The sequence below is a fragment of the Chiloscyllium plagiosum genome, unplaced genomic scaffold, assembly GCF_037043375.1.
Source record: "Chiloscyllium plagiosum isolate Xiang-an unplaced genomic scaffold, Cpla_swu_hap1 HiC_scaffold_29, whole genome shotgun sequence".
Taxonomy (NCBI): Eukaryota; Metazoa; Chordata; class Chondrichthyes; order Orectolobiformes; family Hemiscylliidae; genus Chiloscyllium; species Chiloscyllium plagiosum.
In genome coordinates, this window is record NW_028270167.1 from 46,483,138 (window position 1) to 46,505,940 (window position 22,803).

A 22,803-nucleotide genomic window follows, 5' to 3' on the forward strand; every position below is an offset into this window, starting at 1 on the left:
TCAATGACCCACAATGGACACTCATGACCCAAGCAGGACACTCAAAGGCCCACGCAGGACACTCAGGGCCCACGCAGGACACTCAATGACCCACGCAGGACACTCATGACCCACGCAGGACACTCAATGACCCTTGCAGGACACTCATGACCCACGCAGGACACTGAATCACCCACGCAGGACACCCATGACCCACGCAGGACACTCAATGACCCACGCAGGACACTCAATGACCCACGGAGTACACTCATGACCCATGAAGGACACTCATGACCCACGCAGGACACTCATGACCCACGCAGGACACTCAGGGCCCACGCAGGACACTCAATGACCCACGCAGGACACTCATGACCCACGCAGGACAATCAATGACCCATGCAGGACACTCATGACCCACGCAGGACACTGAATCACCCACGCAGGACACCCATGACCCACGCAGGTCACTCAATGACCCACGCAGGACACTCAATGACCCACGGAGTACACTCATGACCCATGAAGGACACTCATGACCCACGCAGGACACTCAATGACCCACACAGGATACTCAATGACCTACGCAGGACACTCAATGACCAACACAGGACACTCAATGACCGACGCAGGACTCTCAATGACCCACGCTGGACACTCATGACCAAAGCAGGACACTCAATGATCCATGCAGGAACTCATGACCCACGCAGGACACTCAATGACCCACGCAGGACACTCATGACCCACGCAGGACACTCAAAGACACACGCAGGACACTGAATGTCCCACGCAGGACACTCAATGACCCACGCAGGACACTCAATGTCCCACGCAGGACTCTCCTTACCACGAAGGACACTCAATGACCCACGCAGGACACTCATGACATACACAGGACACTCAATGACCCACGCAGGACACTCAATGACCCACACAGGACACTCAATGACCCACACAGGACACTCATGACCCACACAGGGCACTCATGACCCACGCAGGACACTCAATGTCCCATTCAGGACACTCATGAACCACGCAGGACACTCAATGACCCACACAGGACAATCATGACCCACACAGGACACTCAATGACCCATGCAGGACACTCAATTACCCACACAGGACACACAATGACCCACGCAGGACACTCATGACCAACGCAGGTCACTGAATGACCCACGCAGGACACTCAATGACCCACGCAGGACACTCAATGACACACGCAGGACACTCAATGACCCACGCAGGACACTCATGACCCACGCAGGACACACAATGACCCACGCAGGACACTCAATTTCCCACGCTGGGCTCTCAATGACCCACGCAGGACACTGAATGACCCACGCAGGACACTGAATCACCCATGCAGGACACCCATGACCCAGGCAGGACACTCAATGTCCCATGCAGGACACTCAATGATCCACGCAAGACACTCATGACCCACACAGGACACTCATGACCCACACAGGACACTCAAAGACCCACGCAGGACACTCAATGACCCACGCATGATAATCAATGGCCCACGCAGGATACTCAATGACACACGCAGGACACTCAATGACCAACGCAGGACACTCATGACCCACGCAGGACACACAATGGCCCATGCAGGACACTCAATGGCCCACGCTGGGCTCTCAATGACCCACGCAGGACACTCATGACCCACGCAGAACACACAATGACCCACACAGGACACTCATGACCCACACAGGACACTCAATGACCCACACGGGACTCTCAATGACCCACGCAGGACACTCAATGACCCACACAGGACACTCAATGACCCATGCAGGACACTCAATTACCCACACAGGACACACAATGACCCACGCAGGACACTCATGACCAACGCAGGACACTGAATGACCCACACAGGACTCTCAATGACCCACGCAGGACATACAATGACCCACACGGGACTCTCAATGACCCACGTAGGACACTCAATGACCCACACAGGACCCTCATGATCCTTGCAGGACACTCAATGACCCACGCAGGACACTCAATGACACACGCAGGACACTCAATGACCCACGCAGGACACTCATGACCCACGCAGGACACACAATGACCCATGCAGGACACTCAATGACCCACGCTGGGCTCTCAATGACCCACGCAGGACACTGAATGACCCACGCAGGACACTGAATCACCCATGCAGGACACCCATGACCCAGGCAGGACACTCAATGACCCATGCAGGACACTCAATGACACACGCAGGACACTCATGACCCACACAGGGCACTCATGACCCACGCAGGACACTCAATGTCCCATACAGGACACTCATGAACCACGCAGGACACTCAATGACCCACACAGGACAATCATGACCCACACAGGACACTCAATGACCCACGCAGGACACTCATGACCCACACAGGACAATCAATGACCCATGCAGGACACTCAATTACCCACACAGGACACACAATGACCCACGCAGGACACTCATGACCAACGCAGGACACTGAATGACCCACGCAGGACACTCAATGACCCACGCAGGACACTCAATGACACACGCAGGACACTCAATGACCCACGCAGGACACTCATGACCCACGCAGGACACACAATGACCCACGCAGGACACTCAATGACCCACGCTGGGCTCTCAATGACCCACGCAGGACACTGAATGTCCCACGCAGGACACTGAATCACCCATGCAGGACACCCATGACCCAGGCAGGACACTCAATGTCCCATGCAGGACACTCAATGATCCACGCAAGACACTCATGACCCACACAGGACACTCATGACCCACACAGGACACTGAATGACCCACGCAGGACCCTCAATGACCCACGCAGGATAATCAATGGCCCACGCAGGATACTCAATGACACACGCAGGACACTCAATGACCCACGCAGGACACTCATGACCCACGCAGGACACACAATGACCCACGCAGGACACTCAATGACCCACGCTGGGCTCTCAATGACCCACGCAGGACACTCATGACCCACGCAGAACACTCAATGACCCACACAGGACACTCATGACCCACACAGGACACTCAATGACCCACACGGGACTCTCAATGACCCACGCAGGACACTCAATGACCCACACAGGACACTCATGATCCATGCAGGACACTCAATGACCCATGCAGGACACTCAATGACACACGCAGGACACTCAATGACCCACGCAGGACACACAATGACCCACACGGGAATCTCAATGACCCACGCAGGACACTCATGACCCACACAGGACACTCAATGACCCATGCAGGACACTCAATTACCCACACAGGACACACAATGACCCACGCAGGACACTCATGACCAACGCAGGACACTGAATGACCCACGCAGGACTCTCAATGACCCACGCAGGACATACAATGACCCACACGGGACTCTCAGTGACCCACGCAGGACACTCAATGACCCACACAGGACCCTCATGATCCTTGCAGGACACTCAATGACCCACGCAGGACACTCAATGACACACGCAGGACACTCAATGACCCACGCAGGACACTCATGACCCACGCTGGACACTCAATGTCCCATACAGGACACTCATGACCCACGCTGGACACTCATGACCCAAGCAGGACACTCAAAGGCCCACGCAGGACACTCATGACCCAACACAGGACTCTCAATGACCCACGCAGGACACTCATGACACACACAGGACACTCAATGACCCATGCAGGACACTCATAAACAACGCAGGACACTGAATCACCCACGCAGGACACTCGATCACCGATGCAGGACACGCAATGACCCACGCAGGACAGTCATGACCCATGCAGGACACTCAATGACGCACGCAGGACACTCATGACCCACGCTGAACACTCATGACCCACGCAGGACACTCAACGAACCACACAGGACACTCATGACCCTCGCAGGACACTCAATGACCCACGCAGGACACTCAATGACCGACACAGGACACTCATGACCCACGCAGGACACTCAATGACCCACGCAGGACACTCATGACCCACGCAGAACACTCAATGACCCACACAGGGCACTCATGACCCACCAAGGACACTCAATGACCCACGCAGGACACACAATGACCCACGCAGGACACTCAATGACCCACGCTGGACACTCAATGACCCTCGCAGGACACTCAATGACCCACACAGGACACTCACTGACCCACGCAGGAAACTCAATGACCCACACAGGACATTTACTGACCCACACACGACACTCAGGACCAAGCAGGACACTCTTGACCACACAGGACACTCAATGACCCACGCAGGACACTCATGACCCATGCAGGACACTCAATGACCCACGCAGGACTCTAAATGACCCACGCAGGACACTCAATGACCCACACGGGACACTCAATGACCCACGCAGGACACTCAATGTCCCAGACAGGACACTCATGACCCATGCAGGACACTCAATGACCCACGCAGGAAACCCATGACCCACGCAGGACACTCATGACCCACACAGGACACTCAATGGCCCACGCAGGTCACTCAGGACCCACGCAGGACAGTCAATGACCCACGCAGGACACTCATGACGCACACAGGACACTCAATGACCCACGCAGGACACTCATGACCCACGCAGGACACTCAATGACCCACACAGGACACTCATGACCCACGCAGGACACTCAATGACCCACGCAGAACACTCAATGACCCACGGAGTACACTCATGACCCATGCAGGACACTCATGACTCACGCAGGACACTGAATGACCCACACAGGACACTCAATGATCCACGCACGACTCTCAATGACCCACGCAGGACACTCATGGCCCACGCAGGACATTCAATGACCCACGCAGGACACTCATGACCCACGCTGGACACTCATGACCCACGCAGGACACTCAACGAACTATACAGGACACTCATGACCCACGCAGGACACTCAATGACTCACGCAGGACACTCAATGACCAACACAGGACACAGATTACCAATGCAGGACACTCAATGACCCACGCAGAACACTCATGACCCACGCAGGACAGTCAATGACCCACACAGGACACTCAATGACCCACGCCGGACACTCAATGACCCATGCAGGATACTCAATGATCCACGCAGGACACTCATGACCCATTTAGGACACACAATGACCCACGCAGGACACTCAATGACCCACGCTGGACACTCAATGACCCACGCAGGACACTGAATGACCCACGCAGGACACTCCATGACCCACACAGGACACTCACTGACCCACGCAGGAAACTCAATGACCCACACAGGACATTTACTGACCCACACAGGACACTCAGGAGCAAGCAGGACACTCTTGACCCACGTAGGACACTCAATGACCCACGCAGGACACTCAGATCCATGCAGGACACTCAATGACCCACGCAGGACACTCAATGACCCACGCAGGACACTCAATGACCCACGCAGGACTCGAAATGACCCACGCAGGACACTCAATGACCCACACGGGACACTCAATGACCCACGCAGGACACTCAATGTCCCAGACAGGACACTCATGACCCATGCAGGACACTCAATGACCCACGCAGGAAACCCATGACCCACGCAGGACACTCATGACCCACACAGGACACTCAATGGCCCACGCAGGACACTCATGACCCACGCAGGACACTCAATGACCCACGCAGGACACTCATGACCCACACAGGACACTCAATGACCCACGCAGGACACTCATGACCCACGCAGGACTCTCAATGACCCACGCAGGACACTCATGACCCACGCAGGACACTGAATCACCCACGCAGGACACCCATGACCCACGCAGGTCACTCAATGACCCATGCAGGACACTCAATGACCCACGGAGTACACTCATGACCCATGCAGGACACTCATGACCCAGGAGAAAGTGAGGTCTGCAGATGCTGGAGATCAAAGTTGAAACTTTATTGCTGGAACAGCACAGCAGGTCAGGCAGCATCCAGGGAACAGGAGATTCGACGTTTCGGGCACAGGCCCTTCTTCAGCCCTGGATGCTGCCTGACCTGCTGTGCTGTTCCAGCAATAAAGTTTCAACTTTGATCTCCAGCATCTGCAGACCTCACTTTCTCCTCGAAGATTTCAACCTACTGCGAATCCTCTTACAAGGATGCCTTCCTTGAAGAAGCTCTCTGTCTCTCTCTACAAAGATTTCAGTGAGTCCCTCTCTCACTGCACACCCCAGGTCATCTCCTCTGCACAGAAGCTCTTCAGCCACATTCTGAAGCAGACTCGTTACCACAGCCATATCTCCTTTCTCAGCACCTGCCTACGAAACCGACTGATCCCCCATGGACTCCAGATCACCTTCCGACCAACACAATTTGGACCCAACCATTCCTGAAGAAGGGCCTGTGCCCGAAACGTCGAATCTCCTGTTCCCTGGATGCTGCCTGACCAGCTGTGCTGTTCCAGCAATAAAGTTTCAACTCATGACCCACGCAGGACACTCAATGACCCACACAGGACACTCAATGACCCACGCACGACTCTCAATGACCCACACAGGATACTCAATGACCCACGCAGGACACTCAATGACCAACACAGGACACTCAATGACCCACACAGGACACTCAATGGCCCACGCAGGACACTCATGACCCACGCAGGACACTCAATGACCCACGCAGGACACTCATGACCCACACAGGACACTCAATGACCCACGCAGGACACTCATGACCCACGCAGGACTCTCAATGACCCACGCAGGACACTCATGACCCACGCAGGACACTGAATCACCCACGCAGGACACCCATGACCCACGCAGGTCACTCAATGACCCATGCAGGACACTCAATGACCCACGGAGTACACTCATGACCTATGCAGGACACTCAAGACCCAGGAGAAAGTGAGGTCTGCAGATGCTGGAGATCAAAGTTGAAACTTTATTGCTGGAACAGCACAGCAGGTCAGGCAGCATCCAGGGAACAGGAGATTCGACGTTTCGGGCACAGGCCCTTCTTCAGCCCTGGATGCTGCCTGACCTGCTGTGCTGTTCCAGCAATAAAGTTTCAACTTTGATCTCCAGCATCTGCAGACCTCACTTTCTCCTCGAAGATTTCAACCTACTGCGAATCCTCTTACAAGGATGCCTTCCTTGAAGAAGCTCTCTGTCTCTCTCTACAAAGATTTCAGTGAGTCCCTCTCTCACTGCACACCCCAGGTCATCTCCTCTGCACAGAAGCTCTTCAGCCACATTCTGAAGCAGACTCGTTACCACAGCCATATCTCCTTTCTCAGCACCTGCCTACGAAACCGACTGATCCCCCATGGACTCCAGATCACCTTCCGACCAACACAATTTGGACCCAACCATTCCTGAAGAAGGGCCTGTGCCCGAAACGTCGAATCTCCTGTTCCCTGGATGCTGCCTGACCTGCTGTGCTGTTCCAGCAAAAAAGTTTCAACTCATGACCCACGCAGGACACTCAATGACCCACACAGGACACTCAATGACCCACGCACGACTCTCAATGACCCACACAGGATACTCAATGACCCACGCAGGACACTCAATGACCAACACAGGACACTCAATGACCCACGCAGGACTCTCAATGACCCACGCTGGACACTCATGACCCAAGCAGGACACTCAATGACCCATGCAGGACACTCATGACCCACGCAGGACACTCAATGACCCACGCAGCACACTCATGACCCACGCAGGACACTCAATGACACACGCAGGACACTGAATGTCCCACGCAGGACACTCAATGACCCACGCAGGACACTCAAAGACCCACGCAGAACTCTCCTTACCCACGCAGGACACTCAATGACCCACGCAGGACACTCATGACCCACGCAGGACACTCAATGGCCCACGCAGGACACTCAGGACCCACGCAGGACACTCAATGACACAAGCAGGACACTCATGACCAACACAGGACACTGAATCACCCACGCAGGACACCCGTGACCCACGCAGGACACTTAATGAACCTCGCAGGACACTCAATGAACAACACAGGACTCTCACTGACCCACGCAGGATACTCAATGACCCACGCATGACGAACAATGACCAACACAGGACACTGAATGTCCCATGCAGGACACTCAATGACCCACGCAGGACACTCAATGACCCACGCAGGACACTCATGACCCACGCAGGACACTGAATCACCCACGCAGGACACCCATGACCCATGTAGGACACTTAATGAACCTCGCAGGACACTCAAGGACCAACACAGGACTCTCAATGACCCACGCAGGAAACTCAATGACCCATGTATGACACACAATGACCAACACAGGACACTCAATGACCCACGCTGGACACTCATGACCCAAGCAGGACACTCAATGACCAATGCAGGACACTCATGACCCACGCAGGACACTCAATGACCCATGCAGGACACTCATGACCCACGCAGGACACTCAATGACACACGCAGGACACTGAATGACCCACGCAGGACACTCAATGACCCACGCAGGACACTCAATGACCCACGCAGAACTCTCCTTACCCACGCAGGACACTCAATGACCCACGCAGGACACTCATGACCCACACAGGACACTCATGACCCTCGCTGGACACTCAAGGAACCACACAGGACACTCATGACCCTCGCAGGACACTCAATGGCCCACGCAGGACACTCAATGACAGACACAGGACACTGATTACCCATGCAGGACACTCAATGACCCACGCTGGACTCTCAATGACCCACGCAGGACACTGAATGACCCACGCAGGACACTGAATCACACACGCAGGACACCCATGACCCAGGCAGGACACTCAATGACCCACGCAGGAAACCCATGACCCACGCAGGACACTTCAGGACCCACACAGGACACTCAATGACCCACGCAGGACACTGAATCACCCACGCAGGACACCCATGACCCACACAGGCCACTCAATGACCCACGCAGGACACTGAATGACCCACGGAGTACACTCATGACCCATGAAGGACACTCATGACCCACGCAGGACACTCAATGACCCACACAGGACACTCAATGACCCACACAGGACACTCAAGGACCCACGCAGGATACTCAATGACCCACGCAGGACACTCAATGACCAACACAGGACACTCATGACCCACGCAGGACACTCAATGACCCACGCAGGACACTCATGACCCACGCAGGACACTCAATGACACACGCAGGACACTGAATGTCCCACGCAGGACACTCAATGACCCACGCAGGACACTCAATGACCCACGCAGAACTCTCCTTACCCACGCAGGACACTCAATGACCCACGCAGGACACTCATGACCCACACAGGACACTCAATGACCCACGCAGTACACTCAATGACCCACACAGGACACTCATGACCCACACAGGACACTCATGACCCACGCAGGACACTCAATGTCCCATACAGGACACTCATGACCCACGCAGGACACTCATAACCCACGCAGGACACTCAATGACCCACACAGGACACTCAATGACCCATACAGGACACTCAATGACCCACGCAGGACACTCAAGGAACCACACAGGACACTCATGACCCTCGCAGGACACTCAATGACCCACGCAGGACACTCAATGACAGACACAGGACACTGATTACCCATGCAGGACACTCAATGACCCACGCTGGACTCTCAATGACCCACGCAGGACACTGAATGACCCACGCAGGACACTGAATCACCCACGCAGGACACCCATGACCCAGGCAGGACACTCAATGACCCACGCAGGAAACCCATGACCCACGCAGGACACTTCAGGACCCACACAGGACACTCAATGACCCACGCAGGACACTCATGACCCACACAGGACACTCAATGACCCACGCAGGACACTATTGACTCACGCAGGACACTCAATGACCCACGCAGGACACTCATGACCCACGCAGGACACTGAATCACCCACGCAGGACACCCATGACCCACACAGGCCACTCAATGACCCACGCCGGACACTCAATGACCCAGGGAGTACACTCATGACCCACGCAGGACACTCAATGACCCACACAGGACACTCAATGACCCACGCATGACTCTCAATGACCAACGCAGGATACTCAATGACCCACGCAGGACACTCAATGACCAACACAGGACACTCAGGGCCCACGCAGGACACTCAATGACCCACGCAGGACACTCATGACCCACGCAGGACACTCAATGACACACGCAGGACACTGAATGTCCCACGCAGGACACTCAATGACCCACGCAGGACACTCAATGACCCACGCAGAACTCTCCTGACCCACGCAGGACACTCAATGACCCACGCAGGACACTCATGACCCACACAGGACACTCAATGACCCAAGCAGTACACTCAATGACCCACACAGGACACTCATGACCCACACAGGACACTCATGACCCACGCAGGACACTCAATGTCCCATACAGGACACTCATGACCCACGCAGGACACTCATAACCCACGCAGGACACTCAATGACCCACACAGGACACTCAATGACCCACACAGGACACTCAATGACCCACGCAGGACACTCATGACCCACACAGGACACTCAATGACCCATGCAGGACACTCAATGACCCACTCAAGACACTCAATGGCCCACGCAGGACACTCATGACCCACGCAGGACACTCCATGTCCCACGCTGGACTCTCAATGACCCACGCAGGACACTCATGACCCACGCAGGACACTCAATGACCCACGCAGGACACTCATGACTCACGCAGGACACTCAATGACCCACACAGGACACTCAATGTCCCATACAGGACACTCATGACCCACGCAGGACACTCATAACCCACGCAGGACACTCAATGACCCACACAGGACACTCAATGACCCACACAGGACACTCAATGACCCACGCAGGACACTCATGACCCACACAGGACACTCAATGACCCATGCAGGACACTCAATGACCCACACAAGACACCCAATGGCCCATGCAGGACACTCATGACCCACGCAGGACACTCCATGTCCCACGCAGGACACTCAATGACCCACGCAGAACACTCATGACCCACGCAGGACACTCAATGACCCACGCAGGACACTCATGTCTCACGCAGGACACTGAATCACCCACGCAGGACACCCATGACCCACGCAGGACACACAATGACCCATGCAGGACACTCAATGACCCACGCAGGACACTCATGACACACGCAGGACACTCATGACCCACGCAGGACACTCAATGACTCACGCAGGATACTCAATGATCCACGCAGGACACTCAATGACCCCTGCAGGACACTCATGACCCACGCAGGACACTCAATGACCCATGTAGGACACTCAATGACCAACACAGGACACTCAATGACCCACGCAGGACTCTCAATGACCCACGCTTGACACTCATGACCCATCCAGGACACTCAATGACCCAAGCAGGACACTCATGACCCACGCAGGACACTCAATGACCAACACAGGACACTCAATGACCAACACAGGACACTCAATGACACACGCAGGACTCTCAATGACACACGCTGGACACTCATGACCCACGCAGGACTCACAATGACCCACGCAGGACACGCATGACCCACGCAGGACAGTCAATGACCCACGCAGGACACTCATGACCTACGCAGGACACTCAATGACCCACGCAGGACACTCAATGACCCACGCAGGACTCTCATGACCCACGCCGGACACTCAATAACCCACACAGGACACTCATGACCCACACAGGACACTCATGACCCACGCAGGACACTCAATGCCCCATACAGGACACTCATCACCCACGCAGGACACTCATGACCCACGCAGGACACTCAATGACTCACACAGGACACTCATGAACCACACAGAACACTCAATGACCCATGCAGGACAATCATGACCCACACACGTCGCTCACTGACCCACGCAGGACACTCAATGACCCACACAGGACACTCAATGACCCACACAGGACACTCAATGACCCACGCAGGACACTCATGACCCACACAGGACACTCAATGACCCATGCAGGACACTCAATGACCCACTCAAGACACTCAATGGCCCACGCAGGACACTCATGACCCACGCAGGACACTCCATGTCCCACGCTGGACTCTCAATGACCCACGCAGGACACTCATGACCCACGCAGGACACTCAATGACCCACGCAGGACACTCATGACTCACGCAGGACACTCAATGACCCACACAGGACACTCAATGTCCCATACAGGACACTCATGACCCACGCAGGACACTCATAACCCACGCAGGACACTCAATGACCCACACAGGACACTCAATGACCCACACAGGACACTCAATGACCCACGCAGGACACTCATGACCCACACAGGACACTCAATGACCCATGCAGGACACTCAATGACCCACACAAGACACCCAATGGCCCATGCAGGACACTCATGACCCACGCAGGACACTCCATGTCCCACGCAGGACACTCAATGACCCACGCAGAACACTCATGACCCACGCAGGACACTCAATGACCCACGCAGGACACTCATGTCTCACGCAGGACACTGAATCACCCACGCAGGACACCCATGACCCACGCAGGACACACAATGACCCATGCAGGACACTCAATGACCCACGCAGGACACTCATGACCCACGCAGGACACTCATGACCCACGCAGGACACTCAATGACTCACGCAGGATACTCAATGATCCACGCAGGACACTCAATGACCCCTGCAGGACACTCATGACCCACGCAGGACACTCAATGACCCATGTAGGACACTCAATGACCAACACAGGACACTCAATGACCCACGCAGGACTCTCAATGACCCACGCTTGACACTCATGACCCAACCAGGACACTCAATGACCCAAGCAGGACACTCATGACCCACGCAGGACACTCAATGACCAACACAGGACACTCAATGACCAACACAGGACACTCAATGACACACGCAGGACTCTCAATGACACACGCTGTACACTCATGACCCACGCAGGACTCTCAATGACCCACGCATGACCCACGCAGGACAGTCAATGACCCACGCAGGACACTCATGACCTACGCAGGACACTCAATGACCCACGCAGGACACTCAATGACCCACGCAGGACTCTCATGACCCACGCCGGACACTCAATAACCCACACAGGACACTCATGACCCACACAGAACACTCATGACCCACGCAGGACACTCAATGCCCCATACAGGACACTCATCACCCACGCAGGACACTCATGACCCACGCAGGACACTCAATGACCCACACAGGACACTCATGAACCACACAGAACACTCAATGACCCATGCAGGACAATCATGACCCACACACGTCGCTCACTGACCCACGCAGGACACTCAATGACCCATGCAGGACACTCATGACCCACCCAGGACACTCAATGACCCACGCAGGACACTCATGACCCACACAGCACACTCAATGACCCACACAGGACACTCGATGACCCACGCAGGACACTCAATGACCCACGCAGGACACTCACTGACCCACGCAGGACACTCATGACCCACGCTGGACACTCATGACCCATGCAGGACACTCAACGAACCACACAGGACACTCATAACCCTCGCAGGACACTCAATGAACGACACAGGACACTGATTACCCATGCAGGACACTCAATAACCCACGCAGGACACTCAATGACCCACACAGGACACTCATGACCCACACAGGACACTCAATGACCCATGCTGGACACTCATGACCCATGTAGGACACACAATGACCCACGCAGGACACTCAATGACCCACGCTGGACACTCAATGACCCACGCAGGACACTGAATGACCCACGCAGGACACTCAATGACCCACACCGGACACTCACTGACCCACGCAGGAAACTCAATGACCCACACAGAACATTTACTGACCCACACAGGACACTCAGGACCAAGCAGGGCACTCAATGACCCACGCAGGACACTCATGATCCACGCAGGACACTCAATGACCCACGCAGGACACTCATGACCCACGCAGGACACTCAATGACACAGGCAGGACTCTAGATGACCCACGCAAGACACTCAATGACCCACACGGGACACTCAATGACCCACGCAGGACAATAAATGTCCCATACAGGACACTCATGACCCATGCAGGACACTCAATGACCCACGCAGGAAACCCATGACCCACGCAGGTCACTCAATGACCCACGCAGGACACTCAATGACCCACGGAGCACACTCATGACCCATGCAGGACACTCATGACCCACGCAGGACACTCAATGACCCACACAGGACACTCATGACCCACACAGGACACTCAATGACCAACGCAGAACACTCAATGACCCACACAGGACACTCATGACCCACACAGGACACTCAATGACCCACGCAGGACACTCATGACCCATGTAGGACACACAATGACCCACGCAGGACACTCAATGACCCACGCTGGACACTCAATGACCCACGCAGGACACTGAATGACCCACGCAGGACACTCCATGACCCACACAGGACACTCACTGACCCACGCAGGAAACTCAATGACCCACACAGGACATTTACTGACCCACACAGGACACTCAGGACCAAGCATGACACTCTTGACCCACGTAGGACACTCAATGACCCACGCAGGACACTCATGGTCCACGCAGGACACTCAATGACACACGCAGGACACTCAATGACCCACGCAGGACACGCATGACCAACGCAGAACACTCAATGACCCACACAGGACACTCAATGACCCACGCACGACTCTCAATGACCCACGCAGGATACTCAATGACCCACGCAGGACACTCAATGACCAACACAGGACACTCATGACCCACGCAGGACACTCAATGACCCACGCAGGACACTCATGACCCACGCAGGACACTCAATGACACACGCAGGACACTGAATGTCCCACGCAGGACACTCAATGACCCACGCAGGACACTCAATGACCCACGCAGAACTCTCCTTACCCACGCAGGACACTCAATGACCCACGCAGGACACTCATGACCCACACAGGACACTCAATGACCCACGCAGTACACTCAATGACCCACACAGGACACTCATGACCCACACAGGACACTCATGACCCACGCAGGACACTCAATGTCCCATACAGGACACTCATGACCCACGCAGGACACTCATAACCCACGCAGGACACTCAATGACCCACACAGGACACTCAATGACCCACACAGGACACTCAATGACCCACGCAGGACACTCATGACCCACACAGGACACTCAATGACCCATGCAGGACACTCAATGACCCACTCAAGACACTCAATGGCCCACGCAGGACACTCATGACCCACGCAGGACACTCCATGTCCCACGCAGCACACTCAATGACCCACGCAGGACACTCATGACCCACGCAGTACACTCAATGACCCACGCAGGACACTCATGACTCACGCAGGACACTCAATGACCCACACAGGACACTCAATGTCCCATACAGGACACTCATGACCCAAGCAGGACACTCAATGACCCATGCAGGACACTCATGACCCACGCAGGACACTCAATGACACACGCAGGACACTGAATGACCCACGCAGGACACTCAATGACCCACGCAGGACACTCAATGACCCACGCAGAACTCTCCTTACCCACGCAGGACACTCAATGACACACGCAGGACACTGAATGACCCACGCAGGACACTCATGACCCACACAGGACACTCAATGACCCACACAGGACACTCAATGACCCACACAGGACACTCAATGACCCACGCAGGACACTCATGACCCACACAGGACACTCAATGACCCATGCAGGACACTCAATGACCCACACAAGACACCCAATGGCCCATGCAGGACACTCATGACCCACGCAGGACACTCCATGTCCCACGCAGGACACTCAATGACCCACGCAGAACACTCATGACCCACGCAGGACACTCAATGACCCACGCAGGACACTCATGTCTCACGCAGGACACTGAATCACCCACGCAGGACACCCATGACCCACGCAGGACACACAATGACCCATGCAGGACACTCAATGACCCACGCAGGACACTCATGACACACGCAGGACACTCATGACCCACGCAGGACACTCAATGACTCACGCAGGATACTCAATGATCCACGCAGGACACTCAATGACCCCTGCAGGACACTCATGACCCACGCAGGACACTCAATGACCCATGTAGGACACTCAATGACCAACACAGGACACTCAATGACCCACGCAGGACTCTCAATGACCCACGCTTGACACACATGACCCATCCAGGACACTCAATGACCCAAGCAGGACACTCATGACCCACGCAGGACACTCAATGACCAACACAGGACACTCAATGACCAACACAGGACACTCAATGACACACGCAGGACTCTCAATGACACACGCTGGACACTCATGACCCACGCAGGACTCACAATGACCCACGCAGGACACGCATGACCCACGCAGGACAGTCAATGACCCACGCAGGACACTCATGACCTACGCAGGACACTCAATGACCCACGCAGGACACTCAATGACCCACGCAGGACTCTCATGACCCACGCCGGACACTCAATAACCCACACAGGACACTCATGACCCACACAGGACACTCATGACCCACGCAGGACACTCAATGCCCCATACAGGACACTCATCACCCACGCAGGACACTCATGACCCACGCAGGACACTCAATGACTCACACAGGACACTCATGAACCACACAGAACACTCAATGACCCATGCAGGACAATCATGACCCACACACGTCGCTCACTGACCCACGCAGGACACTCAATGACCCACACAGGACACTCAATGACCCACACAGGACACTCAATGACCCACGCAGGACACTCATGACCCACACAGGACACTCAATGACCCATGCAGGACACTCAATGACCCACTCAAGACACTCAATGGCCCACGCAGGACACTCATGACCCACGCAGGACACTCCATGTCCCACGCTGGACTCTCAATGACCCACGCAGGACACTCATGACCCACGCAGGACACTCAATGACCCACGCAGGACACTCATGACTCACGCAGGACACTCAATGACCCACACAGGACACTCAATGTCCCATACAGGACACTCATGACCCACGCAGGACACTCATAACCCACGCAGGACACTCAATGACCCACACAGGACACTCAATGACCCACACAGGACACTCAATGACCCACGCAGGACACTCATGACCCACACAGGACACTCAATGACCCATGCAGGACACTCAATGACCCACACAAGACACCCAATGGCCCATGCAGGACACTCATGACCCACGCAGGACACTCCATGTCCCACGCAGGACACTCAATGACCCACGCAGAACACTCATGACCCACGCAGGACACTCAATGACCCACGCAGGACACTCATGTCTCACGCAGGACACTGAATCACCCACGCAGGACACCCATGACCCACGCAGGACACACAATGACCCATGCAGGACACTCAATGACCCACGCAGGACACTCATGACCCACGCAGGACACTCATGACCCACGCAGGACACTCAATGACTCACGCAGGATACTCAATGATCCACGCAGGACACTCAATGACCCCTGCAGGACACTCATGACCCACGCAGGACACTCAATGACCCATGTAGGACACTCAATGACCAACACAGGACACTCAATGACCCACGCAGGACTCTCAATGACCCACGCTTGACACTCATGACCCAACCAGGACACTCAATGACCCAAGCAGGACACTCATGACCCACGCAGGACACTCAATGACCAACACAGGACACTCAATGACCAACACAGGACACTCAATGACACACGCAGGACTCTCAATGACACACGCTGTACACTCATGACCCACGCAGGACTCTCAATGACCCACGCATGACCCACGCAGGACAGTCAATGACCCACGCAGGACACTCATGACCTACGCAGGACACTCAATGACCCACGCAGGACACTCAATGACCCACGCAGGACTCTCATGACCCACGCCGGACACTCAATAACCCACACAGGACACTCATGACCCACACAGAACACTCATGACCCACGCAGGACACTCAATGCCCCATACAGGACACTCATCACCCACGCAGGACACTCATGACCCACGCAGGACACTCAATGACCCACACAGGACACTCATGAACCACACAGAACACTCAATGACCCATGCAGGACAATCATGACCCACACACGTCGCTCACTGACCCACGCAGGACACTCAATGACCCATGCAGGACACTCATGACCCACCCAGGACACTCAATGACCCACGCAGGACACTCATGACCCACACAGCACACTCAATGACCCACACAGGACACTCGATGACCCACGCAGGACACTCAATGACCCACGCAGGACACTCACTGACCCACGCAGGACACTCATGACCCACGCTGGACACTCATGACCCATGCAGGACACTCAACGAACCACACAGGACACTCATAACCCTCGCAGGACACTCAATGAACGACACAGGACACTGATTACCCATGCAGGACACTCAATAACCCACGCAGGACACTCAATGACCCACACAGGACACTCATGACCCACACAGGACACTCAATGACCCATGCTGGACACTCATGACCCATGTAGGACACACAATGACCCACGCAGGACACTCAATGACCCACGCTGGACACTCAATGACCCACGCAGGACACTGAATGACCCACGCAGGACACTCAATGACCCACACCGGACACTCACTGACCCACGCAGGAAACTCAATGACCCACACAGAACATTTACTGACCCACACAGGACACTCAGGACCAAGCAGGGCACTCAATGACCCACGCAGGACACTCATGATCCACGCAGGACACTCAATGACCCACGCAGGACACTCATGACCCACGCAGGACACTCAATGACACAGGCAGGACTCTAGATGACCCACGCAAGACACTCAATGACCCACACGGGACACTCAATGACCCACGCAGGACAATAAATGTCCCATACAGGACACTCATGACCCATGCAGGACACTCAATGACCCACGCAGGAAACCCATGACCCACGCAGGTCACTCAATGACCCACGCAGGACACTCAATGACCCACGGAGCACACTCATGACCCATGCAGGACACTCATGACCCACGCAGGACACTCAATGACCCACACAGGACACTCATGACCCACACAGGACACTCAATGACCAACGCAGAACACTCAATGACCCACACAGGACACTCATGACCCACACAGGACACTCAATGACCCACGCAGGACACTCATGACCCATGTAGGACACACAATGACCCACGCAGGACACTCAATGACCCACGCTGGACACTCAATGACCCACGCAGGACACTGAAAGACCCACGCAGGACACTCCATGACCCACACAGGACACTCACTGACCCACGCAGGAAACTCAATGACCCACACAGGACATTTACTGACCCACACAGGACACTCAGGACCAAGCATGACACTCTTGACCCACGTAGGACACTCAATGACCCACGCAGGACACTCATGGTCCACGCAGGACACTCAATGACACACGCAGGACACTCAATGACCCACGCAGGACACGCATGACCAACGCAGAACACTCAATGACCCACACAGGACACTCAATGACCCACGCACGACTCTCAATGACCCACGCAGGATACTCAATGACCCACGCAGGACACTCAATGACCAACACAGGACACTCATGACCCACGCAGGACACTCAATGACCCACGCAGGACACTCATGACCCACGCAGGACACTCAATGACACACGCAGGACACTGAATGTCCCACGCAGGACACTCAATGACCCACGCAGGACACTCAATGACCCACGCAGAACTCTCCTTACCCACGCAGGACACTCAATGACCCACGCAGGACACTCATGACCCACACAGGACACTCAATGACCCACGCAGTACACTCAATGACCCACACAGGACACTCATGACCCACACAGGACACTCATGACCCACGCAGGACACTCAATGTCCCATACAGGACACTCATGACCCACGCAGGACATTCATAACCCACGCAGGACACTCAATGACCCACACAGGACACTCAATGACCCACACAGGACACTCAATGACCCACGCAGGACACTCATGACCCACACAGGACACTCAATGACCCATGCAGGACACTCAATGACCCACTCAAGACACTCAATGGCCCACGCAGGACACTCATGACCCACGCAGGACACTCCATGTCCCACGCAGCACACTCAATGACCCACGCAGGACACTCATGACCCACGCAGTACACTCAATGACCCACGCAGGACACTCATGACTCACGCAGGACACTCAATGACCCACACAGGACACTCAATGTCCCATACAGGACACTCATGACCCAAGCAGGACACTCAATGACCCATGCAGGACACTCATGACCCACGCAGGACACTCAATGACACACGCAGGACACTGAATGACCCACGCAGGACACTCAATGACCCACGCAGGACACTCAATGACCCACGCAGAACTCTCCTTACCCACGCAGGACACTCAATGACCCACGCAGGACACTCATGACCCACACAGGACACTCATGACCCTCGCTGGACACTCAAGGAACCACACAGGACACTCATGGCCCTCGCAGGACACTCAATGACCCACGCAGGACACTCAATGACAGACACAGGACACTGATTACCCATGCAGGACACACAATGACCCACGCTGGACTCTCAATGACCCACGCAGGACACTGAATGACCCACGCAGGACACTGAATCACCCACGCAGGACACCCATGACCCAGGCAGGACACTCAATGACCCACGCAGGAAACCCATGACCCACGCAGGACACTCAATGACCCACACAGGACACTCAATGGCCCCCGCAGGACACTTCAGGACCCACACAGGACACTCAATGACCCACGCAGGACACTCATGACCCACACAGGACACTCAATGACCCACGCAGGACACTATTGACCCACGCAGGACACTCAATGACCCACGCAGGACACTCATGACCCACGCAAGACACTGAATCACCCACGCAGGACACCCATGACCCACACAGGCCACTCAATGACCCACGCAGGACACTCAATGACCCACGGAGTACACTCATGACCCATGAAGGACACTCATGACCCACGCAGGACACTCAATGACCCACACAGGACACTCAATGACCCACGCACGACTCTCAATGACCCACGCAGGATTCTCAATGACCCACGCAGGACACTCAATGACCAACACAGGACACTCATGACCCACGCAGGACACTCAATGACCCACGCAGGACACTCATGACCCACGCAGGACACTCAATGACACACGCAGGACACTGAATGTCCCACGCAGGACACTCAATGACCCACGCAGGACACTCAATGACCCACGCAGAACTCTCCTTACCCACGCAGGACACTCAATGACCCACTCAGGACACTCATGACCCACACAGGACACTCAATGACCCACGCAGTACACTCAATGACCCACACAGGACACTCATGACTCACACAGGACACTCATGACCCACGCAGGACACTCAATGTCCCATACAGGACACTCATGACCCACGCAGGACACTCATAACCCACGCAGGACACTCAATGACCCACACAGGACACTCAATGACCCACACAGGACACTCAATGACCAACGCAGGACACTCATGACCCACACAGGACACTCAATGACCCATGCAGGACAGTCAATGACCCACTCAAGACACTCAATGGCCCACGCAGGACACTCATGACCCACGCAGGACACTCCATGTCCCACGCTGGAATCTCAATGACCCACGCAGGACACTCATGACCGACGCAGGACACTCAAACACCCACGCAGGACACTCATGACCCACGCTGGACAGTCATGACCCATGCAGGACACTCAATGACCCACACAAGACACCCAATGGCCCACGCAGGACACTCATGACCCACGCAGGACACTCCATGTCCCACGCAGGACACTCAATGACCCACGCAGAACACTCATGACCCACGCAGGACACTCAATGACCCACGCAGGACACTCATGTCTCACGCAGGACACTGAATCACCCACGCAGGACACCCATGACCCACGCAGGACACACAATGACCCCATGCAGGACACTCAATGACCCACGCAGGACACTCATGACCCACGCAGGACACTCATGACCCACGCAGGACACTCAATGACTCACGCAGGATACTCAATGATCCACGCAGGACACTCAATGACCCCTGCAGGACACTCATGACCCACACAGGACACTCAATGACCCACGCAGGACACTATTGACCCACGCAGGACACTCAATGACCCACGCAGGACACTCATGACCCACGCAAGACACTGAATCACCCACGCAGGACACCCATGACCCACACAGGCCACTCAATGACCCACGCAGGACACTCAATGACCCACGGAGTACACTCATGACCCATGAAGGACACTCATGACCCACGCAGGACACTCAATGACCCACACAGGACACTCAATGACCCACGCACGACTCTCAATGACCCACGCAGGATACTCAATGACCCACGCAGGGCACTCAATGACGAACACAGGACACTCATGACCCACGCAGGACACTCAATGACCCACGCAGGACACTCGATGACCCACGCAGGACACTCAATGACACACGCAGGACACTGAATGTCCCACGCAGGACACTCAATGACCCACGCAGGACACTCAATGACCCACGCAGAACTCTCCTTACCCACGCAGGACACTCAATGACCCACTCAGGACACTCATGACCCACACAGGACACTCAATGACCCACGCAGTACACTCAATGACCCA